Genomic DNA, 26,145 nt, shown 5'->3' with positions numbered 1-26,145 from the left:
AAAGCCAAAATTAACAGTGATCTGAACTTTTCACTCAGTTCGATCCAAAGGTAGATGTTTGCAACTATTCTATTCTTCTCTCTGAGAAGGAGTTGATGCTGCCCCTGTTCAAGACTATTCCAATCACCCTTTTCCTAGATCCTATTTATTCCTAAGTCTCTTCTTCCTTCTGGTTCTCAACTTGCTACTTCCTTTATAGCTAAATTTCTGAAAAAGAATGGTCTGTGTTCAACATGGCCAAGACAATCACTCCTGTGGGGCTTCTTGTTACACCCCAAGAGGGAGTCTGCACTCATCTTTGACAGTCTAAGCACAACTAGTAGGAGTCTTTCAGTCCTTTAATGGATTCTTTCTTAAATATATCTCTTTTTAGTCTTCTAAACACCCTTCCTGATGGGTTTTTCTCTTATTTCTCTGAATAGTCCTTCTCAAAACCATTTGCTAGATAAACTTCTCTGAATCTTACCGTCTCTGCGGTATCCTTCCTCGTGCTACCCTCTATTAACTATAGCATCTGATAGAGACTCTGTTCTCTATATATTCCTACCCCATCTGTCAATAACTCCAAAATTGGTTGCCTGCAATTGACCCTTCGGGTCTGTCAGTCAACTCCTTTCTGAATAACTCTAATTCCAGATCTCATAAACACACCAAACACAGGAGATTGAAAGTTAAATTCCATATCCGTTCTCACAATTTTTTTCTCCTCCTTCTGAATTCCCTAATCCTTTTCAAATAGTCACTTAAGAAATCTGGAAGCTATTCAGCAGTCCTTTCTCTCTCTGATGGTGTATAAGTCCATCCTATCATTTCAACATCTTACTCTATTTCCTTTCCAATCTCCATTGCTGATTTATCAGTTTTTCTTATATCATTTTAACATTTTTGAAATAGTCCTAAAATACTCATTTTAAATATTCTTTATTAAATGAATGAATGAATCATTCAATTAATCAAAAGAAGGGAAATAAAGGGATAATTCAAAATTCTAAACAAATGTACTATAATTCTGAGCAAATGTGAACCTATATGTGCTTTAATAATTATGAAGGCTCTGGTTAGTACTGAGGAAAAAAAAAAAAAATGAAGTGCCCCAATGCCTTCTTTAGCTATATATGCTTTCAGCTTTGGACTTCTATCTAACCCTCTAAAAACTCATTATTTCAGACTGTGCTAATTTAAAATTCTCAGTAATCTGGAGATGGGCAGGGCTTAAGTCCACTTTTGCATTTATGCAAAAAGCATTGATTAATTACAGTGGGAATGACAAGACAGCTACTTGACAACATTTTGTTACCCATTAATTAACTTTACTTTATGTTCTAGAAAGTAATAAAACTGCATTTCTTTTAAAAGGTTTTATAATTAGTCCGAACCACACAATTTAACACTTAATTATATACCATCTTCTATTGTTCTTTAATTCCTTCTTTTCTTTCTCTCTCTCTCTCTCTCTCTCTCTCTCTCTCTCTCTCTCCCCTTCCTTCTCAGACCCCATCTTCCACATTGAGAACCTACACTGTGCATTGACTTTCTAGTACTTTTTTTTTGTACTCTTTGTGAAGAATACAAAATGAATCAAAGGGCATCAATTCTGTCCTCAAGGAACTTCCTGCGCAGGAAGGAAGATGAGATTGTTACTTAAATGACTGTATCATATGGATACAAGTGATTAATGATGTCAGGAGGTGCTTAATGATATCAGGAATTTTTATTTATTTATTTATGCACACAGCTGGGGTACAGGACAGAGGTGTGGGGAGTGAGTGGATTTACCAGAGACAGAGTGGGGAGCAGAACAGGCAGATCTACCGAAATACAATGCTGTGGCGAGCAGCAGGCAAGACAGGAGACGTCTGCTGCAGCATGTTGGTCACCTCCCTGGCCAGGGATCGAACTCATGCTACAGTAGTTGCAGATAGCTTCATATTGCTGATGCATAACCCTCTGCGCCACCAAGGAGGCCCAGGAGTTTGAGATAAAAATCAAAAATACTGTGATAATCCCCATGAACAGAGTCATTCCAAACTGATAGAGAACAGGGCTGGGGGATTAGGGCGGATACTTGTAGAGGTGTGCAATGGGGCAAAGGCAGCCCAGACTTGGGAGCAAGAATGCAGAGACAGAAACAGGAACATGTCAGGCATGACACAAGATGCACTGGAAAGAATCTGATCTCTGGAGTAAGATGGGACTGGACTGGAATAGTATTTCAAGCACTTGCTAGCTGTGTATCCTTAGCCAACTTACTCACACTCTCTGAATCTTAGGTTTCTCAACTTTAAAATGTGTGTCTTGGTCTTATTATAAGTATTAACTGTTATAAAATGGAGGAACCGTGTAGGTAATAAAAATGTGAATCACAAATGCAAATATCCTTTTTCTTACAAGAAATAAAAACATATTAGATATAACACACCACTTAAAAAACACCAGGCCCAAGTTTAGCTTTCATTTATCCAGAGCAAGGTGAGGCATAGATTTAACCTCCCTACCCATATCTATTCTGCATTTCTTAACTGAGATGCCTTTTTCCCTTTCATTCTGGAGCACTGTTAGCAGTCAGACCACTTCAAAGAGAAGTCGACTTACCAAAATTCATTTATTTGTACTTTAAGGAAATGTTAGAAACACTACAAAAAACTATTGTCTCAAGGTATTCTCATTTTATTTTTTTTTCAAATTACAAACTCATCATAAAACAGAGAATTCACTAGAAGTTGTTTCATCTAGTACTCCACATACTTATGGAATACATTTTACCAATCATGGAACTAATTGCTATGAAGGATGGCAATCATATTGTATAAGAAATGACCCCATGCTCGCTGAGGCTTATAATTAGGCATTTATACAAACAACTCCCTTCCAGAGATTATACACAGTGGCAGATCCCTTCCAGAGATCTATATGTAGTAGGTCACTTTTGATGATACAATCAAGATTTAGAGGGCCTCCCTGGTGGCCTAGGGGTTAAGTCTCAGTGCCACCATGGCAAAGGCCCACACCAACAGCCTGAGTTTGATCCCTGGCCAGGGAGCTAACCTACACATGGGCGCAACAGACCTCTCCTGTCTCACCCTTAGCAGTGTATTTCAGTAGATCTGCCCACCCTGTCTCTGGTGAATCCTCTCATACACCCTCTCACCTATGCCTTTTCTTTGCACCCCAGTTCTATGCAAAAAAAAAAAAAAGAATTAAGGTTCAGAAAGCTTAGAGATTATCATAGACAAGTAAGTGAGACTAAGAGAAGTCTAATAAGTTTTAACTAAGAAGTGAGGATACACCCTGAGTCAGTTGGCATCAAATAAATGATACAACAGGGAATTCTTAAGAGAGATAATATAACTGTGCCTTGAGAAAGCTGTCCAATTTTGATAGAAAAAAATAAATGATGGAAAAGTCTTACAGGGAGATTGAAAGGCACTGGCAAAGTGTCAAAGCTGGAGGAAGTATAAGAGGCCCTTCAGTGACAGTTGTACAAATCAGTTGCCATGAACAGTTCATATGGGAGTCCAGTGGAAGATAAGACAAAAAGAAGTCATGGGTAACTTGATAGAGAACCTCAAATACAAGCATAAGGCAGGAAGAGCCATTGAAGGCAACATTCATTGAAGTTGGTTCAAGGAGAGAATAGACCTGATCAAGGCATTCTTTTAGCACAAAGACACGGATGAGAGAATACAGAACAGATGGGAGACTGGAGACTGGAAATGAAGACAGTTAGGAGGTCTGCATATGAGCCATTGCGAAAAGCATTAGGGGATACTAAAGAGAACTGACCTTTGTAGTACTTCAGTCATCCTGTAATTTGAGATCTTGATCCTTAAGTGGATGGTCTAACCACAGAGAGACAAAATACCTACCCTTGTCCTCTTTGGTAGCCCAGTAACAGCCGAACTGCGCGTGTGGGGCTAATCACACATCAGTTGAATTTCAAATGTTCAGTTTTGTGTTCAATATGTGCTAAGAGAAAAAAGTCATTTCTAAAACATTTATAGTCAAATAGATATTAAGTACAAAGCTAACATGAAGCAAAAAAGGTGATCAGGTGTGTGAAGGCCATGGTAGGGATAAGCATTTGGATTTTCTAAACATTCCAGTTATGTGTGTGGACGGCTACAATCTGGTCACTGACGTAAGACACGGGCTTGTCCCTTTTCTTCACAACTGCAGGATTAGCACAGTGCGGATGGGGGGTGGGGGGGGCAGTCAGTGACTGTCTGAGGCCAGTTGAGCTACACATTTAGCAGTGAACACAGGCAAAAGGGTCCACCGTCTTGCAGAGTGAGTTCCTTAAATTCCAAAATAGGCCTCTCTTCTCTATCCCTCTGCTCCTCTGAGAAATGGCATCACAATCACCTTTCAACAAAATTGAAAAGGCAAAACACACCAATGACGGATTTTTTTAATCACAATTGTAATAAGCCATCATGTCTCATGAAAAAGAAAGAGGGCAACAGGGAGGCCATTTGGGCCGGGAATTTAATAAAAGCATGTTTTCCTCATTAGGAAACTCATAATGCCATCATCCAAATGCAGTGTGCAAAACATAGCTCAGGAAGCAATTCCTCAGATCCAGGGCTCCAAAGACGTCACTGGGTGTTTGCTCTCCATCCTCCCCAAACCAGATACCTAGGGAGCATGGGGGCCACACGGAATGGGCACCATGGCGATGCAGGGAGGGGTCTTTCTGCTCTTTCTGCCTCCCTGTGTGCACACTCTCTCTTTGCTTTACCTCAGTACATGCATATACATCTGACAGACACTTCCATGGGATTTGCTGTTCCAAGCCCAAACTGTACCTGTGTATAAAGACAGCCAAGTACACAGTGAGGAGTAGGTCACTGAAAGTCAGGAAAAATTAGGACACTTCCCTGGGCAGCAGGAATTAACTTGCAAGACCCTTGCAGGCACAGGCGTATTTCAGGAGAGCACACTGTGTGCTTAAAAATGCTTTTAAAAACAAGCTTCCAATTGCAGCTTTTCCTAACAAAAGACAGGGGACTTCTGCCAGAGGTAAAGCATCCAGGCTGATGGGCAGAGGGAGGGCTGGGCCATAAGACAGCAGGGCGCAGAGTAGCGCGGGCCCCTTCCCCACCGTGCTGATGTGGGGTCTGTCCGCCCAGCTTTCACCATGTGGAGTCCCACCTTGGTGTCCTGCTGCTGAATTCTCTCCAGTTATAAAACACTTTGTTACCTTCATTCGCTCTTAATTAAAAAGGGAAAAGAAACTCCTAGGGCACTGACAACAGGAAAAAAAAAAAAAAAAAAAAAAAAAAAAAACAAGGAAAGAAAGAAAGGAAAGGACAGACAAGGAGAGCTCTTTGAGTTGTGGAAATCAAATGGTCAGAAAAACCGACGTGGCAAGACAGAAAGGATTAAAAAGAACGTGGAATCGCTGAAAATGGTTTTAATCTTTCTGAGCAGAGTGGAGTCTACAAAAGAGACATGTTTTAGGGTGAGATGATGGGCATTTGTAATGTTGGGGAGAAAGGCACATGATCCACAGAGAAGGGCTCATTACCTGCCACCTCTAGTTTCATTCTCCACACTCCCTGGGTGACTTGGGTGGTTCATTTCTCAGTAAATATTTACAAGAGTCTTCCCATGGACTCGACACTCTGCTAAGACTGTATATCCAGGATCTTCAGGGAAAATATACAGTCAAGTATTGATGGTTTTAATTCCCTGAGTCCTATCTGTAGTATGAAGTACTTGACATTTGTGGGCTTTTGATCTGTATAACAGTCCTTCAAGGAGGGATTATTGATATTCTAAATATAGACAGAAAACTGAGGCTCAGAAAGATCAAAATAATGATAATAAGAGTTTAAAATATACAAAGGTTGCCCAAAGAGATGCATCCAGTAAATGGCAAGTAGGAGAGCTAGAATTTAATCTCCTGCGTATCTTAGAATATAGCCCGTGATCTGTCTATTCTGGCATGATTCCATATGGTGGGGCAAAGGGGAACTTGTCTAACCCCATGCCCTATTTATTCACACATGGTACATTCAATTGTGCTTCCACGGACTCTTCTCACCAAGGCCTTGACAGACAGATGGGTGGACTTTCCCCAATCTCCTCCTTCTAGCACTACAGCTTTTCTAAATCTGGATTCAGTCTACTCAATACTTTCTACTCCCCAAAATCTTTCCTTTTTTTATGTGCAAACACTTCCCCGGGTTATGCCTACCAGCAACCCTGTATCTACCCTCTCAAGTTATAGAAACTTTTAGGGTAAAGGTTCATATTTATTTGTCCCTCAGTTTGTACCCCACACCTCACCCCTACCCTTGACAATGTTATGTGTTTAGCTAACTTAGGTTTAAATGTCAACTCTTTCAGACGCTATGTTTGATATTATGTGTTATAAAATGCATCAAATTCAGAACCCCCTCCTTTTTCCTCCCCCCTGGACACACTTTTTATAGAGCAAAAGCAAATCAGGTACAGTATTTTTCCTTCACAAAAGGATTCAATATAAACTTCCTTATATAGTAAACTTCTCAGAAGTAGTCATGATATGACTTGATTTTCCCACCAGATACACATTCTTTGCATGAATAAAGCAAAGGAAAAAGGACTGCTATAACAGTTGGCATCAGAAAGACTTGCCTGCAGACCTCCCATCTTGGGCCTATTCATTAAGCCCTTAGCTGGTGCCAGAGCCTAAGTCACATGTTCATATTTAGCAGAAGCTGTGCCCTCCTGACTCGCTGATGGCCCTGTTCTACTCACAGCCTGGTATCCAGGGCCCATTTATTTTTATTAGGATTTATTTATACATACAAGCACTGGGGTACAGGCCAGAGGTGCTGGGGGAGAAGGGATTCACCAGAGACAGAGTAAGGAACAGAACAGGCAGATTGACTGAAATACACTGCTGAGGGGAGCAGCGGGCGACACAGGAGAGTTCAGTTGTGCCATGTGGGTCACCTACCTGGTTGGGGATAGATCTCCTGCTGCAGTGGCTGTGGACAGCTTCACAGATTGTGTCTTAACCCCTTGCGCCACCAGTGAGGCCCCAGGACCCATCTTATCTGTGCTCATAAGCCATCCTAGTGTGAATAACCACTTTCCCCTTATTTCTATTTCACCAAACTGCTTGCAGACTTCTGAGCCTCAAAAATAAATGCATCTTCTGGAGAGTCAGACTTTGATTCTTGATTATTTATTTGCATTGAAACAGATTCTATAACAGTCAGATAGGATAAATTATGCTGAAATAACAAACAATGGGAAAGTCAGGGCAGTTTAAAATACCAAAAGTTTTTCTCCCACATTAGATGTTCAACACAGTCAGCAGGCAAGAGAATGGGGGTCGGGGTGGGGAGTGATGACTTTCCATCTGCTTACACAAACCAGTCCAAATACCAGACTGTCATGACAGAGGGAAAGAGAACTCTAAAGTGTCCACTCTGGAAATAAAATGCATAAACCCACCCACCAGGTGATACAGGTCGCTTCTATTTGTCTGTTAACAGCCAGAGCTAGTCACATGCTCTCTCTTCATGAGAGGAAATACTTCCTACCCAAGGAAGTGCTTGGGGTTCAGAGAGCCCAAATAGTCAGTGAGTAGCACCAATGAGGATGGCAGGTCTGTGTGGTACCCACACTGTGACCTCAAAGGATAAGGAACTTTGGATGATTCTGGCACCCTGGGCAACAAATGCATGATGGGAGTTCTAGATGAATGATCTACATTAGCTCTTTGAAAGAAAGACATTCCTAGCTCTATCCCTGCTTCCACCAGCCCCTTAAGATGTGCCCCCAAAGGAAATACAGCAGAGCTCTTCCGAAGTCAGAATGGGTGCCAGGTAATACCTGTCCCATGAGAAGCCTCCTCTGGGTGAGACGCCTCCCCTGGGACTGTTTCTATATGCCTGGCTGAGATTTCCAGGCCTGCAGAAATATCCCTGTCCCATGATGATCTTGCAATTGAGGCTTTATGCTATTTCAAAAGGAGGCTGTCTTCTCCCACTCTTCTTTGAGGCAGATTGAAACACTGTCTATTTCCCAAATTTCTTTGCCTGCCTCTAGCTTTTTCACAAGGAAAAGGAGACTAGAAACACAAAAGCACAAACAAATCAAACTGTCTGTTAAATTAATAGCCATTCCTTTCCCCTCAATCTTTCCCACCAGTTGGGGTAAAGAGGGGTAGATGCTAAGTCTTGGTGAAGTAGTGTGTGTTTTCAAGCTCTGAAAAGATTGTAAGGTAGAATTTTGTCAACTCCTACACATCCTTGAATGCTAACAACAAGCACTCTTATTAAAGGAGTTGTTGAGATGTATTAACCAAATGTGAGGAGACTTCCAAAAGAAGGGGATACCTAATCAAAAGAGAGGGAGAAAAGGGGGCTGAGATTCCGACAAGAGAATAATGCAAAGATGCCTCACTTCTCTGCATTTATGAGGGCACAGGTGAACACTAATAATCAAAATACACAAGTATACTTAAAATGCTTTACTGTTTCATACTTTCAAAAACCGGTATTTCTCGTTTTAGGTTGTTTCAACATTTCTAAGAAAAAGAAGCATTCTCTTTAGGAAAACAGAAAGGATTTAAGCCTGGAAGAGAGTTTGTAAGCATAGGTGAGCTAATAACATCTGTTAGGTGACCCGCTGTGGGTGGATGCAAGTGAAACAGATAATGGGAGGAATAAGGTCTCAGAACCTATTTCTCCTTTTAGAAAAGGAAAAGGGAGGCAAAAGAAGAGGAAAACAACAACAAAACAATGAGCACACTGGATTGTGAAAAATGAAAATAGGAAAGGCAGAAGGGAAACATCTTTTAATCCCCATTATACATCAGAAGTATTGTAAATAATTACTTCATTTAATACAATAATGTGTGTGATATTTACATGCAGGTGGTCTCTGATTTATGATGGTTTGACTTGCAATTTTCCAACTTCTTAGTGGTGTGGAAAGGATATAAACTGCTCCTTGAATGTTGATGTTTTCCCAACTAACCAGCAGCTTCCAGTTAACCACCAACCATAGAGAAATGACCTCTCTGCTTTAATAAATTACATGGAACAGTCAATATTTTATTGTAAAATAGGATTTTTGTTAAATGATTTTTCCCAACTCTGGGTGATATAAGTGTTCTCAGTCCATTCACGGAGGAATTGAGTCCTCCTTTGTGGCTCAGGGGTTAAGTCTCAGCACAGCACTACCACTGTGATGGCCCTCTACAGCAGCCTGAGTTTGATACCCGGCCAGGGAGCTAACCCACAAATGGCACAGCAGACCTCTCCTGTCTCGCCTGCTGCTCCCCTTAACAATGTGTTTCAGTAGATCTGTCTGTTCTGCTCCCTACTCTTTCTCTGGTGAATCCTCTCACTCCCCGCATCTCTGGCCTACACCCCAGTTCTTCTATGCAAAAATAAATAAATAAATAAATTTAAAAACTAAATAGATAAGGAGTAGGAAGTTAAGCTATGAAGTTTAGCAAGTTAGGTGTGTGAAATGTTTTTATTGACTTTTTATCTTTCAACTTAAGATGTGCTTATTGGTTCATAACCCCAATGTAAGTCAAGGAAAATCTATATTCCTTCCTGCAGATAGTCATATTCACGCCCTGATTTCTTCATTCATTCTATACAACTAACTAGGTTCCTACCCTCTGATTGCTACTATGCAAGGAATTGATGACAAAAAGGAAATAGATACACTACCTTGGATTGCTTATCATAGTGAGGAGATGGGTTAGAATACACTGACCACAAGATAGGAAAAATGAGACTCAGAGAGAATGTGTCCTGCGTAAGTTTTTCTAGCTATTAATTTGCCAAGAGAAGACTGAAATTCAGGTCTTTCTGATACCACCTAGAACCAACCACCAAAATCTGCACAGGATGTGGGCATTACCTGATGAAATTCCAACCCTAGATATGTAGGATTTCCAGTCTTGAGGCCTAGGGACCTGTTTTCAATTAAAAACTGCAGGCAAAGTTACCTAATGACCATGCCAAAGCATATCAAAACAGTTATTTCATAATGTCATTCTCTGCTTCTTCTGCCTTCCCACACCATTCCGGTCATTATCAAGAGTATCTTCCCATCAGCGACAAAATAATACTTAAGTCTGCTTCTCAAAAGCAGCCTGTTATGGGGCCTCCCTGGTGGCACAAGGGGATAAGACTCAACCTATGAAGCTATCTGCCACCACTGCAGCATGAGTTCAATCCCCCAGCCAGGGAGCTACCCACATGGTGCAGCAGACCTCTCCTGACTCACCCACTGCTTCCCTCAGCAGCGTATTTCAGTCAATCCACCTGTCTGTTCCCCACTCTGTCTCTGGTGAATCCTCTCACCGCCCCACCACACACTTCTGGCCTGTACTCCACTTCTTGTGTGCATAAATAAACCTTAAAGAAAAAAAAAAAAAGCAGCCTGTTGTCATTCTGGTTGGGGATGTACAGACATAACAATTTTCATGGATGAGTTTATATATATGTCATCCATTATAAATCGAACTACAAAATCATCTCCATTTCAGTGCTTAAGTTTCTATCCATGCTGTCAGAGGACAACCAATAATGCCATTACTTACAAGTCCCCACAGAGATCAGTTCTTTTATCTTATCATCCACAGCCACTTGAAAGCAGAATCAATCTCCAAGGTAGCTTGAACTTCACAGTTCTGAATGATTGTGATCCTATCCCAGATATGCCTGCATTCTAGCTGATCCAATGCACTTGTGCAAACTTGTATTTGAGAGCTTGTGTGTGTGCATGTGAAACCTCTTTAGAGTCAAACACAGTAAGATTTCTTTAATCTCTTACTAAGGACACTAATCAAGAGAAATCAGGTTTCAAAATTGACAATAAAGTAGCACAACCACAAGAGTAACCAATACTATATAAGGAAATTAGCAAGACAAGGAAGAAAATTCTTGCAAAGATGAATCATAGAAGGGTGCATTTATTCAAGGATATGACCAGAAGGGAGAAACTGAAGCTCAAAACTGTATTGGACATATTTAATGTGATTAAAAGGAAGGAAGGATTTGCAGCAACTCCAATTGGTATCTGTTTCTTGAATAGATATACGCCTATGAAGAGAAGAGGTATAATATAAAATGGCAAACCATCACTACCCCACACCCAACAAACCCCAAACACACAAATTCTCTTGCCTTCTTCACTTCCCTCCTCTGTAATTCCCCTTGGTGTAAACATTCTAAATTATTTATATCTAGATTGAAGGCATCTTTTAGTCTGACTGGGACTAGAGTAATCAAAATATAATTGTGCTGTAGATATGCTAATACATTATGCTAATGTTTGATTAAGGAGTCCATGAGACTTGAGAAAGGATAGGAGCTCTGAGCCATCCAGGGGCTAAAGGATGTTCAGGAAAAGGGTTATAGGACAACCTGGCATATATAGAATCTGTGTGGCTGAGTGAGAAGCAAATTCTAAACCAGGAACATTTCACTGATGCTAGCTCTGTCCTGGTAAACCCAGGGAAGGCAAGCATAGGAACTGATCAAAGTACTTTATGTGTGTAAAACACAGTAGATTCTCAAATTTAAGACATCACTACTGGTATTTGCCCATTTTCACATAAGCAAATTGAGGCACAGAGTGTTTATGTAACTCATTCAAGCTCATGGAGTAGGAAGCAATAGAACTTGGTCCAACCCCAAATGATCTGGTGCCATCAAACTTAATAGATTTACTGAGATTCCTGGGAAAGGGATGATTTGGCAGAATTATGAATATGAAGAGAAAATGAAGAAAAGAAAAAAAAATAGGTCTGTGCATACTAGTGGTAGAAAGGTACTGAAGTAATGTAGAGCTTGCTAGTTTTGGGGGAAAAACACAAAGGCACCATTTCATTTTTTTCTGCATGCCATTTACAGAGTGTTAATTGTATTTCCTTTGAAGAAATTGATATAGTAGGGTTTATCTTGGACCACTGCCACTCAAAACTCACCTTCCTATCCTTTTCACCCAAAATTTTCCCTCTTGATAACTTCCTAATTCAGTTGCTTATCAGTGAACTCCCATTCCTGAATTCCCATTAAAAGATATGATATCTTGCCATAGTAATGTTCCAGATAACTGAAGAATTATTAAATGTGATGGCTTTTGTACAATAAATGTGGCACAAACAGCCCGTAGAAGTCTGACCAACTCCATGCCACTACCTGACTTGTATCTTCAGCGTCTCCGTATTGCCGATGGGACAAAGTCCAGTACTTCCAGCTGACGTTTGAAGAAAATCTACCATCTGCAATATCAGACCTGCAGCCTCAGTTACCATGCACCCCTGTCAACTCTCCTCTCAATCAGTTATAATTATTCACTGTATTATAATTCAGATTTGGATTTCAAGTCTTTCTATCCATTTAGACTCCACATTTTGTTATCTTTCTCATCCTTCTGGGTCCATTTTAAATTCATTTTCTCTATACAACTTCCCTCGATCATCCATGTTTATATAATTAACCTCAGATCTATTTCATACATTTTCCCTGAAGATTATTTTTTTGTTTTGTTTTGTTTTTTTTAAAGATTTATTTATTTATTTATTTATACAAGCACTGGGTACAGTCAGAGCGCAGGAGGGTGAGAGAATTCACCAGAGCCAGAGCAGGGAACGGAAGAGGCAGACTGACAAAACACACTGCTGAGGGGAGTAGCGGGTGTGACAGGAGAGGTCTGCCGTGCCATGTGGGACCCTCGCCGGTGGCCGGGGATCGAACTGGCACTTCAGAGGCTGCGGGCAGCTTCGCAGTCCAGCGCTCAACTGCTGCGCCACTAGGGGAGGCCCTGAAGATTATTTTTTTTAAAGATTTATTTATTTATGCATACAAGAACTGGGGTACAGGCCAGAGATGCAGGGGGCAGGGGTTGAGAGGATTCACTAGAGACAGAGTGGGAAGCAGAACTGGCAGATCTACTGAAATACACTGCTGAGGGGAGCAGCGGGCAAGGCAGGAGAGGTCTGCTGTTCCATGTGGGTTGCTCACTGGCCAGGGATCAAACTCTTGCTGCAGTGGCTGGCACAGCTTGCTAGCACTGTCTTTAACCCGGCACCACAGGGAGGCCCATCCTGAAGATTACTTAACAATTAGTCATGCACCATCTTGTCATCTCACTCTCCATTGCTGATATGTATATATTGCTACAAATCAGCTTTTATTTAAAAAACATGTTTATGTCCTGTTGCTGTAACAATATGTCTGATCCTTCAAACATTGGTGTTAAGATGCAGCTTTTCATCATCTTTGTATTTGTTTCACACCTGGCATTTTGTACACAGCATGCATTCAGTAAAGTACTTACTAAGGTGGAGGGACAAGCAAGACCCTGCATTGATATAAAACATCTGATTTTTTTTCTTTAGTAATATAATATTGCATTTGTATCTTGCATTATAAATACCCCTCAAAATATGATCCTTGAAATCCTCTCCAGCCTATTTATTGCTCAAAACTTCTCTCCCCTCGTCTTTAGCAGGGAACTATGAATGCCACAAGCACGTTGTTTTATGTTTCTGGGAAAATCTTCTGTTGTATTTGCTACCTAGAATATATTATTCCTTATTCTTTCCTCTAGAGGAAAAAACAGATAAGATTAAACACTCCCAGAAACTCATTGCTTACTCCTACTTCTTCCTTATATTTCACTGCATTTTCTACAATGTTTAGTAAGTAATTGATTACATTTTTCCTGCCCTAGTTGTTTATGAATTGAATGAGCACAGAGATTGTTTCTTATTTATCTCCATGTCCCCAGGCATCAGCATAGTATCCAGTGCATAGTCTGGGTTTTTAGTTTTGAATGAGTGAATACATGAATGATGAAACATAGACAGAAGACCACAACACTTGTATAAATTTGTGAAGGAGTCTGACGTTAGCCTAGCGGAGAATGAGATAAAAATTGCGCCACACAATGGGATACAGAGACATGTTAATATGAAAAATGTAATTCTACACATTCACCAAGTTCAAGTTCACTGCTCTCCAAGTTCAAGTCATATCTTCCTATATTTTATTGGGCTGCTCTAATCCCTGGGGGAAAACTCTTTATGGCAAATAAACCGGAGCCACCTCCACAGGAAGGTGAGCACTGGGATAATGAAAGGAGGATCAGCAAAACCCAAGCTGAAATATGAGAGTTTGCAAAGACAGAGAGTTGACAATATGGAAATCTTTTTTTGCTGCCACTGAATTCCCCCTAGGTTTAACAACTAGATGCCAGATATGTGTCTGTTTCAGGGAGGAGCTACTGGAATAGAACAGTAAATTCAGCACAGATATCTATGAAAAAGACACAAGTACTGCGGGGTGGGAGTGCCAGTAAAGGAAACTCTTTTTCGATGAGGCTGATGGCTTCTCTGAAACCCAAGATCTGCTGCAGAGTCACCCACCAGAGACACCGCCATAACTCCCAGAGCTGCTTTGGCTCATGGTTTCGTTGATGCCTTAAGAGAGATTTGATTAAGCCAGGTGGAAGGGAAAAAAAAAAAGGAAATAAAAAGATGTGTTAGAAATCACCACTATGGAGAAAGGGGAGGAGGAGAGAAAAAAGAGAGAAGTCAACCATGAAAAAAAAAAAAAAAAAAAAGGGAAATATAGCCAGAGACATATAAAGCCTGTCAAATCTCTCCAAACTGTAACAAAAGCATGGGGGAGATAGTTTCTCTTTAATGAATGCTTTGATCAGCCACAGTTGATATAATAATTATATAAAACTAGAGCAAGACAGAAATAAGATGTGGTTTTCTCTCCCGTAGCCTGTAACCTTTGTGATTGGTTCATTTATTTAAGAAAAGAATAAGGCCCCTCAAAACAGAGGCATATGTCAGGAGAAAACCTGTTTTCTCCTCTTACTTAAGCAGTAAATTTGCAACGATGCCTGCGTGCCTTTCCTCCCTGCCTTAGATGGACTGATCTGCCAACCCTGACTCCCAAAGTGAACTAACAGTGGTACAGCATTTCCTCACATGGATCTTGGTCCAGTTGCTCAGTCTAAACGCACCTCCTTATCTATTGCTCGGGACCTCCCTTCATCCATCCCCTACCCTGAGCTCCTCTCCCTACTGCCCTTGGCTTTGCCATCAATCTACACTTAGTTGAGCATTACCCAAGTCATACGAATCCTCATGCTGCTGGAGGTATTGACTTGGCTAACCTCCAGAGGAGGAGGAGTAAGCATATTTTTTTTTTAGAATGATACTCCCACAAGCACGTGCTCTTCAGAAATAGCAGGGGAGAGAGGTGGTTGCCATGGAAACAGAGGCGGCCACACAAATAGGAGTAGCACATTCCTCCCGAGGGGCATGAGCAGAGACTCCTCTTTGCTTCTACTACCACCTCACTCTCTCCTGAAAGCTTTCTTTGCCCATGAAGGAAAAGGGTCCAAAGTGGCAAACGGTGTCCCTTCCACCTTAACTTCCATATTTCAGATGAACAGTCTGAGTGAAATTGGTGTTCTTAACATGGTTAAGTCAGGTGAGCCTGCCTGACTCAGGGTCTGGAGGGAGAGAAACATGCTTGCTTCTCCATTCTGTGTCTTGAGAATTTTCTAGGTCGGTGATAGACTTGAGATCCAAGCTAATAATAAGTTGATAATGACACAGAACACAGCAGCCTCCCCAAAATACTCACTCTGATTTGGTCCTCTGCCAGGTACTACCGGTAGAAATTTGGGGGCGGCCAGATAATTACATTCCTATTGATCAATTTGGGCCTCCTTTGCCCTACAGGGTCTATGGTAGGGGTATGGCAGGCGAGGGGAGACAGCAGTAAGAAGATGGAGAAAGGCAGGGTCTTCATGGGGAGATGAAAGAGGATCAACTGGGAGAAAGTAGGTTACATTCATTGGCACACCACAGCCTCGCAGACAGATAGAGTCAGAGATTATCTCTTTAACACCACTGATTTCAAAATAAATCCATCTGGTTAAAAAAAATCAGGTTTATGGAAATAAAAAAGCCAACCAGCTATTTGGTAACATGCATAAAAACAGCAGGTTGATTAACTCCTGTTCTTTTTGCAAGGGATGGCTTCTGGCAGGATGGCGTGCCTGAGAGGGCTGGCCCCAGGCAGCCCAGCCCACAAGGTGGACAGGAAGACCACAGGGAATGCAGCAGAGCTGGGAGCCTTCCCCCTGCCACTGCCGGATGCTGATTTATTGGGACTGGAACAATTTGTCTAAAGCTGTAATTTTAACTACCTTCGTGCTGAGCAGCCAATCAGAGGACTCTCTCCACGCAGCTTTTACGAGTCCCCATAAAAGCAGCAAAATGAAAACTCAGGGGCCCTTAAAATATACTCCAAGGGTTTCTGCAGTGCAATTGGAGGCTTTTATGACTCCTGTCAGGACTTTTATGACCCCGTAAAACCAGGCAGCAGCCTGGCCTGAGATGAAAAGTGGCCCCACTGTCTTAAAGTCTAAATGGTCTGTACATTTACAAGGCCTCAAGGAAAGGTGGGGGGATCCCACCAGGGGGGATTGCCTCGAGCAAAGAAGGTTGTGGAGGGTGGGGGGACTGGTAGTGAGGGGCAGGTGGCAAGGAGAGCCAGGGGAGGAGAAACACGATGGACATGACCGTGTGCACACTGGTCAGCACGTCACAGGCCAACATCCCAAATGCCCACACTGGGCACCACACAAAGGGAATTGCGGTTCTACCGAGAGGATCATAACTAACGGGCTGGGAAGAAGGCACCTTCCCTAGAAAGATAAAGAGTGACACTGCCAGGGAATCACAGGTTCCATAGCACTTTTTCAAGGACACCACCCCACTATTAAGATACCTGCATTCCAAGAGGGGCAGGCAAGGTTTGCAGGCACTGGGCATGTGCCCAGATGGACAAATCTCTGACCTGTGTGGACCAGAGTGCTCTGAGCTGGTTTCTGGCCCCTGGTCATTTTCTTTCTCTCTCTTTTTTTTCTTCCTGGAATGCAAGTGTCTTAATAGACAACTGGATCCTGGATCTTGATTTGGAGTCTTGAATCATCCAAACAGATTAGCCAAGCACCTGTCTATGTGTTCCCACAGGAAGCCAGCACAGTCAAGTGGGAGTCATGGACAGGACTGGAGGGATGCAGTTTGGGTGTTCCCGAGTAGAAGCAAGTACCGGGACAGGGTGTGGGGTTAGGGCCACGGACTTCGTTTTCTTTTTTTTTTTAAAGATTAATTTTATTTATTTATGCATACAAGAGCTGGGGTGTAGGCCAGAGGTGTGGGGGTTGGGAGGGGTGAAAGGATTCACCAGAGACAGAGTAGGGAGCAGAATAGGTGGACTGACTGAAATACACTGCTGAGGGGAGCAGCGGGCGAGACAGGAGAGGTCTGCTAGGCCATATGTGGGTCAATTCCCTGGCTGGAGATTGAACTCATGCTGCAGAGGCTGCTGATAACTTCACAGTGCTGAGACTTAACCCCTTGAGCTACCAGGGAGGCCCAGGGAGCACATACTTCTATTCAAGTCCACTCTGGTCCTCAGGCATCAACGTATCAGACCCTCATGTAAGCAGAAGTGATGGATGTGGAGTGCAGGCTCCAGAGACTAGGGGAGGAAAGAGGCCACGCCATGCTGCAATGCCTCAAAGAGAGCAGCATGCACAGCACAGTCACTGCTGCATTGTCCCCAGAGCATCCCAATCACATGTGACCACTTCAAAGCTGACAGTGTTCATAAAGTGTGACTGATGTGGAAGCTTTGGGTTTCCCAAATTGGAGAATACAGGAAGATGGGAAAACAAGGGTGAGATCCCTCCATCTAGAGGGATGGGGGCTGGCACAGCAGTAGGCTCAGGAAATTCCTGGGGAGCACAAATACACTTCTCAGAGTCAGGTTTATACCGGGGCTGTGGCAATGACGCAGAATCTGTAATAGAGACAGGTACATGCATGACAAGTCTTGGCTGTGTATCCCTAGACCCCAGTGTGTGACTCTGGGCAAGTTCTTAATCTTTCCAAACCTCCTTTCTCTAATCTGTAAAGTGGAGATAAAACAGTGGCCTTATATGGTAGCTCTCAGGATTAATGGAGATAAGATATGTAAATAGGAATTTGAGCAGCAACATAATGAATGGACAGGAATTTGCAGTGCCAAAGGGGAGGGGCATTTCCAATAAAGCAATCTGTGCAGTGACAACCCATTTAAAAGAACAACCCATATGTGGAGTATAGAAATACACCTGCTATGCATACAACAGCAGTTTTTTTGTGGAGAAGAGAGGAGGGCACACTCTTGGGTGTGGAAGATGCACTGGAGATGCTGGTGTTACTGGATGGTTCTTTCCCGACTCAGAACTCCATGAGCTGAAGTACAATGGAGAAGAGGTGAGGATCGCCTTCTCCACTATCCTGGACAAAACTTTTTATACTGACAGGAACACTTCCAAGTTAATCAAGTTTGAAAAGTACACTGTGTTTTTGTTTGTTTGTTTTTTTAAAGATTTATTTATTTATTTATTTATTTATACAAGCACTTGGTATAGTCAGAAGCGCGGGAGGGTGAGAGAATTCACCAGAGCCAGAGAGGGGAGCAGAGCAGGCAGAAGGACCGAAGTACACTGCTGAGGGAAGCAGCGGGCGGCAGGAGAGGTCTGCGTGCCATGTGTGACCTTATTCTGGTGGCCGGGGAGCAGCCAGGGATCAAACCAGCGCTGCAGAGGCTGCTGGCAGATTCGCAACCCAACGCTCAACCGCTGCACCACCGGGGAGGCCCCGAAAAGTACACTGTGTTTCATCTACCACAAATGGCCAAAGTTTTTTATTCTTTAGTTTTGCAGATGAAAACCATCTGACCATTGTCTTGAACCAGAATCCTTGGAAGATTAAGGATAGCTATGTTGACATGCTTAGATAAACTGGGGAGGGCAGCTCATGTTTCGAGAGTAAAGAAAACACGAGAGAGGCTAACAGCTACTATTTTCTGCGTTAAGCAGTCCATCACTGTTTGAAGATATTGGTGCATATAAATGATAAAAACTGATGTTTGTTGAGTGCTTTCAGTGTGTGCCGGGAACATTTGAAACAATTTCTCTTCCATTAGTGCATTGCATCTTCATTATCATGAAAAAGGTGCTACTATCATCTCCATCTTATACATGAAAACCTGAGGTTCAGGGGTGAGGTAATAAAATGCCCAGGGTCATCCATTCAAAAAGAGACCAATAAACTCCCCAGCACAGTCCTAGGAAGTCTTGTGAGATCTTGCTCCGCTTAGGTTCAACCAGGTGTGTCTCTTAGATTTGTCCCATCTGCTCCTCTTCTCCACCTGCACCTCCATCTTCCAGTTTGCAATTCTCTTCCTGCAAACTGCCTGCAATTCTCTTCCCTGCAAACTGTGTTAGATCTGTCCAGGCCTCACCTAGACATGGCTCCTTAGAGGAACCCCCATGGTGGGTTCTGTGCCTCCTTGCCACCCAGGCTTATTCAAGACACCCTTCCAGACACTTCCTTCAAATACGTACTAGATACTCAATTCCATATTTGTCATCCATACTGGAAGATAATCCTCGTTAGAGAAGGGCATAGTTATCACAGGTCATAGTTCAGAGCTTGACATAGAGGATAAATAAATAAGTCTGTTAAATTGCTGGATAGACACAGACAGGAGATAGATTAAGAAAATGTTGCATAACCTTCTAAGTCACTTAACCAGTAACCTATAGTTAGCACAAACTGCCAATGGCAGATGGCACAAGCATTGGTAGGAGCAGGAAATGCATTTCAGGAATAGAAAGATGGCTATGCCCAGTCTGTAGAGGATGATACACTGGATGGTGGGGAGATCTTATGCTGGATAACCAGCCTATTTCAATATTGTAGGGGAGAAACAACAGAATCTGACCCATGGCAGGGTGGTAGGATTGCATATGAAACATAAAAGCCATTCCTAAGCAAATTCAGCAGACAATGGGAATAAGAAAGAGGGGTGTGTCTAGGATGTCTAGGATGACCCTGAAGCTCTAAGAAGAGCCTCAAGAGAATGGCTCTAAGAAAAGAGTTCAGACAATGAAGTTTAAAGTAGAGTCTGGTTTGGGCCTTGTTAAATATGAGATAGTCATGAGACATACATGAGAAATATCAGCAGGCAGCAGAGAATTAGATCTTGTATATGGGAAAGGTCAGAAACATAAATTGGGGAGTTATGGCCCAGAGGCTAAAGTCACTGGACTGGACTGAAATGGTTCTGGGTGTCTGTGAAGAACAAAAAAGATAAGACTGTACATATGGTAAAACCCTGGAAATATGAGCATTTGAAAGATCATAGAAGAGTTGCTACTTTTCTTTGAAATCTTCTGCCAAAACACTAGCCCAGATTAGCCAGTCCTGTTTCTGTGCTCTGTGATGATACTGCTCCTTTTTGTACCAGCAAATTCAATAAATATGCTAATTCAATAAAATTTTACTGAGTGTCTATTTTGTTCAAGGGCTGGGTAACCTCCATTGGGATCCAATAATATTCTATTCCTCCACTAGAGAGTATCACTTTCTACTATAATTTTTATGTGTTTCCACTAATTATGATATCTTTTAGCCAGAAATTATATGAATAAGGACTCCCAGTACTGTCCTGGGAATGCATACTCAATGAATGCATGCATGAAGTTTACATCTGTTCTCCTCAAGGTCATAATTGATTTGCAATTAGCCATCCAGCAGACATTTTTGACACTGATATTTCATACTACTGGTTAATCCTGTCTTCTTTAAAATCTTTTCCTAGACACAAGTCTCTCTTGATTTATAATCTATTTCTATTTATGTATCTCCTTTATGGGCTGTACTTTCCTATCCCTCTTATCCCTTTTAAATTTTGATGTCCCAAAAATGTATAGAATTATCTGTCCTTAATTACATGTACCAGAAGAAAGCTGCACACACTGGCTTCATTTATTAATTGGAAATGATGAGTTCAAAAGCATTATCTTTAACTCAGAAATCTCCCTTTTTTTCATAGCTTCCTGTACTTACACAATTGGAAATCCCGTAAACTTTTCAAACATAGAATGTCCAAGCTGAGATCATCACCTTCTACTCCAAATCCCATGTCTCCCCTTCTACCAACTCAATACTTTATTATCCAGACAAAAATATGGGAGTTGGTTGAGATGTACTCCTTATCCTCCAAAAAATGACTAATGACAACAAGTTGCCAGTTCTACCTTCTAAATATTCCATCTCTCTGTTTGCTTGGCTGCTATATTAGAGTTTTTAATCTCACCTGGGAGAATTTGATAGACTCCTAAGTAGTAGACTTCTCATTCTCAAGTACTCATTTGCAAACTATTTGTCAGTGAGTGTACTCTGATACAAATCTATGTCATGGTACTTTCTATCTTGAGATAAAAATAAAAAATCCTTAAAATGATTCCCACTCTAGCTGGGCATTAGAATCACTTAATGAACTTTCAAAGTACAGGTCCTCATACCCCATCTTAATGTTTACAACACTCCAGAAGTTATTATGATGTACTTAATTGGTGCATTGCCATTTGAGATTTACTTATAGAATAGGCATATTTTGTAAAATCCCTAGTCTTCTTTCCAATGCAACCACTCCCCTTTAGTCTCATGATTACAGAAACAATCTTCATACAACACAAGTTGTCCCCAAGCCACAAAGTGGTGCAAGTGGAGACACCACACTCAAGTTGACCAAACTCACTTCCTTTCAAAGAGAATTTGCAAATGAATAGAGAGGCATTTGATTTTTCTGGTGGTTGTATATGTATGATGTAATTTTGTGTGATGATCCACCTGTGTTTCACCATGAGAACTGGAAAAGTAGATAAGCTATTTTGCAAAATAAGGAAGATAAAGAGCCCATGAAAGGAGTTGCAGAACTGAGGTCCCTGATAGCATCCCCATTCTCCATGGCATCTGGAAACAAGATGGTAACTGTACACTTGTACCCCAAGAACACATCCAACTTTCCCCAGCAAGTTTCTTTTCTTGCCTAACTGACACTGAGTAAGTGAAGTACATATGTCCAAAATCAAAGTTTAATAGACTGCAAGTGCTTCATGAATTGGACGTCTATCTTACCTGTTAACTGCCATCCCCAAACTTTATTCTCTTCCCAAATCTCTCTTCACATTTCCTTTACACTTAATTATTTGTCAGGACTACTTGTACCTATTGTTTCTTGCTTATCATTGTGGGTATAAGTAACAACATGTAAAACATGTCTGGAATGTCCTTCCCCTTTTCTTTATCTGAGCAATTAACGCTCTCATTCATGAATATTCATTTCAAAAACCACCTCTTCTGGAGATTCTTACCAGAACTTTTAAATCTAGAAAATGCATTTTTTTTTTGCTGTGTTCAAAAACATCTTTGGTGCTTATATATGATATAGCTTTTGTCACCTGGAATTGATATACTTGGCTGATTGTTTTGTTTCCCCCATTAAATTCATGTAACTTTGGCATTCTATCATTTTGCACAGAATAAACACAAAGATTGGTCTCAAGTAATGCCTATTAAATGAAGGACCAACCAAATTTAACTAATTAATCAGAAGTTGGCAAATGAAGAAATGGTCAGTAAAGTGACTATGACCTGTAGAGACTTAATCTGACTTCCAAACTATATTTGGATCTACTGATCTCAACTAAGAAACATAGATGCAATATTTGGCTTTCTATTTCAGGAAAAAGAAAGCAGGTTAGATGGGAAACAGATCTTGCAGAACCTACTTCTAGAGCATCCCCAAGAGCATATAACTCATCTCTTCAGTAAGAAGTCCTGGGCAGCTGGAAAGGTATTGCATCGTCTCTGTAGTGCACACATGGTACTCAATGCATAACAAATATGAATTGAACTGACTGTGTCATCAGGTCCATTTATTGAGTGGTATTGGTTTTCCTTGCACTGAAGTCAATGATTTTACTCAGGTTAGGGAGTGTGTATATCACACATATAGAATATGATTTATCAGGTAACTGAATATATAGCCCCCTCTCACTCGAAAGCCAGACAAATACTCCAAATGAAATATTCTTTTTTTTTTTTTGAGTAGAGCATGCATGTGGAAAATAGTTTATAGAGCTCAGTCCCTGCCTCACAGGAGATGAAAATGTGATCCTTTGCTAGCTCAGACAAAATCCTCCATGCTACATTAGGCTTGATAGCAAATTTTGTACTTGCAAGCTTTTATCACAACTGTATATCTGAAATCTTAATAATGCAGGAAGGTGGATTATGTTTCTGCTCTGTATTCAGGTTTACATCAACAGAATCAAAATGAATTCCTGATTTGAAACTCTTGAAACTCAGCAGTTTTAGCAGGATCTATAAAGCTATTTTGTTAAGGATTGAAGGAGTCTGACTTTATATACATGCATACATGTGTATGCGAGACCTGAGAATCTTATTAAAATCTGCTGAGATGATGTCCATATCCACTGATGGAGCAAATTACCTAGTTTCAGCATTGACCACCCTTCACAATGTGGCATATATAAATGAGCATTTAAAAACAAATTGTCTAGCATCCTACAGAAGGAGAATTTTCAATTTTCATTCTTGTTTCTTGTTTTATTATTATATATTTTTACATAATTGTTCATTTTTAAACAATATTTGCTTCCCCCAACCCCTTCAGGTGTAGTCCCCATAGAGTTTCCTTCACCAGTGCACCCTTGCACCATCACCTCAGTCCCCTGTGCTCCTCCCTCCCTCCCTCTGATCCCTCTCCCTCCTCCTCCCCTGAAGTGTGTTTCTAGTTTATAATTGTCCATTTTTGCTTTGTTGTGTTTTGTACTGTTATTATTCTTTTACATTGATGTCTTATTTGGTTCCCCTAAATTCCTGTTATAAGTGAAACCATCCGATATTTTTCTTTTTCATTCTGGCTTATTTCACTGAGCATAAATCCTTGCAATTCCATCCACGTTGCTGCAAATGGCATGAGTTTATCTTTTTTGATTGTTTCTGACATCATACATACACTGACATACATAGCATAGCCATGAAGAGTATGAGAGTTAGATTTAGGTGAGAAAGAGTCTTAAGGGGCCTTCCTGGTGGTGCAAGGTTTTGCATACCAGCACTGTGAAGCTATCTGCAGCTACTGTAGTTCGAGTTTGATATCAAGACAGGGAGGTGACCCACATGGCACAGCAGACCTTTCCTGTCTTGCCCACTGCTCCCCTCAGCAGTGTATTTCAGTCAGTCTGCCTGTTCTGCTCCCCACTCTGTCTCTGCTAAATCCTTTTACCCCCACACCTCTGGCCTGTACCTCAGCTCTTGTATGCATAAATAAATACATCTTTAAAAAAAAGAGCTTTAAAATTCTGTTCAAATTTAACATTTTCCATTTACTAGCAATAAGACTGGAAAATATTTTTAAAAACAATTAGCCTTTGAGTTTTGGTCCGTAAACTGCAGTGAGTAAAAGTTATTTTGTCAAACTTATGGCTACTTTTGCAGATCAAAATCAGTATGAGATTGATTCTTCTACCCGGATCTTTACATTCCACCTATATGTGTGTGTGTGTGTGTGTGTGTGTGTGTGTATACATATACATATACATACATATACCAGTATGAAGGATGCTGCTCATTTGTTCCAGGTTTTGGCTTCTCTCAAAGAAAGGATTATGCATATCACCCCACTGACATCAATTTTGGCTATTTGACTTGTTTAAGTCAATGCAGTAAGAATAAAGATCTCATGTGTCACTAAAGAGTAGAAGCTTTTAAAAAAAAAATTACTTTATTTATTTATGCATACAAGAGATGGGGTGCAGGCCAAAGGTGCAGCAGGTGAGAGGATTCACCAGAACAGAGTGGGGAGCAGAACAGGCAGATTGACTGAAATACACTGCTGAGGGGAGCAACAGGCAAGACAGGAGAGGTCTGCTGCACTATGCATGTCAGTTCCCTGGCTGGGGATCGAACTCATGTTCCAGTGGCTGTGGATAGCTTCATAGTACTGAGACTTAACCCCACGTACCACCAGCTCCCCCCCATCACTAAAGAGTAGAAGTTTTGAGAAACATCATTCGGCCCTGTCATTCCTTTTCTTCCAGAGAGCAAAACTGCACATCCCAAATAAAACCTACTCCTTCAAACTTTGATGTCTATGAATTAAATGCATGTTCTTATGTGCATTTATAACAGATATATACAAACATACATACATGTATACATAGATGGATAGCTGGAGTGGGGGGAGAGAGATGCAAGTCACTTTTGTTGGAAGCCACTGACATACTGGAGGCGTTTGTTATCACAGGATAGCTTAGTTAAAGCTGACAAACACATGATAGCACTTTTTCTTAAATAGTTTTCACTTGAATGCCCCACTAAATTAGCTAATACTCTCTATTTTGGAAAAAAAAATTACGGTAAGCTCATCATCATTATTAGACAAATACTTAGTACTTTACTGCTTTTCTGGTCCCACAAGTTAGGTGAATAATTACTAAGAATCAATTGCTTTAATGCCATGAATAACTGCTGTAATTTGATATTGTAATTTCATTCTATGAAAAAAAAAGTTAAATACTTTGGAAAGACTTGATAAGATAAAATCACTAAATAAATTGCTGCTGGTTTTTTAAGTTAAATGATGAAATGTATATGAAAGTGTTTTATAAATTACAAATTGCTGTGTTGATATATTAGTTGATACTAATTTGTCAATTAGTATATTCTTGAGCAGTTACTTTTCTAAAAAATCATCATGCTAGAATATTGTAAAAGGGAATCAGTAGTGGCATATAGAGCAATGTAGTTAAGTGACTGACCATAGTACCAGTAAACTATTGCATATTAGTTAAAACAAACAAGAGAAATGATGTATAATATTCCGAGACCACAATGTCTAGATTTATAGGGTCAGGAATGTGATCTCTTTCTATTTTACTTAGTGTTGCTATATCTTATTTTGCTAATGTATCCACTTTCAGACTAAAATATGTTCATTAATATAGGCTTGGTGTTACGCTTTTGTCATTTAACTCTACATAAAATGGGGTGGGGAGTCTTGTTAGAAGTCTTCTTTTCAGAGACCTTTTTGCTTAAGCTAAGCGACCCAGCTGCCTCTACCTGTCATCAATTCACCAGACCCAGAAAACCGTTAAAATGAAAACACTGTCCATGCAGTTATGCATGCCAATTTCTTTAGAGAATTCCTTTTT

The 26,145-nt window shown here is 41.0% G+C and overlaps 1 protein-coding gene and 1 long non-coding RNA gene across 9 annotated transcripts in view; one reads left to right on the top strand and one right to left on the bottom strand.

Annotated features, from left to right (window-relative positions):
* Positions 1–26,145, bottom strand: part of NTM (neurotrimin) — a 430,040-nt gene that overhangs the window by 319,682 nt on the left and 84,213 nt on the right. The window contains exon 1 of one of the 8 annotated variants that reach the window (XM_054693217.1): positions 7,454–7,644. The exons of the other annotated variants lie outside the window; for them this stretch is intronic. The gene's annotated coding sequence lies outside the window, so the exon portion shown is untranslated. Of the gene's footprint in view, positions 1–7,453; positions 7,645–26,145 lie in introns of those variants that run through there. 8 annotated transcript variants of the gene reach the window in all.
* LOC119240863 (uncharacterized) lies at positions 7,656–8,870 on the top strand. The gene is made up of 3 exons (XR_005124215.2): positions 7,656–7,823; positions 8,513–8,598; positions 8,697–8,870. It is a non-coding gene; the product is annotated as an uncharacterized LOC119240863 (long non-coding RNA).

This window comes from Talpa occidentalis, unplaced genomic scaffold (genome assembly GCF_014898055.3).
Source record: "Talpa occidentalis isolate TD23 unplaced genomic scaffold, MPIMG_talOcc4v2.1 talOcc4.12, whole genome shotgun sequence".
Taxonomy (NCBI): Eukaryota; Metazoa; Chordata; class Mammalia; order Eulipotyphla; family Talpidae; genus Talpa; species Talpa occidentalis.
Note: the sequence above shows the minus strand (reverse complement) of the source record. Positions and strands in the feature narration are given on the sequence as shown.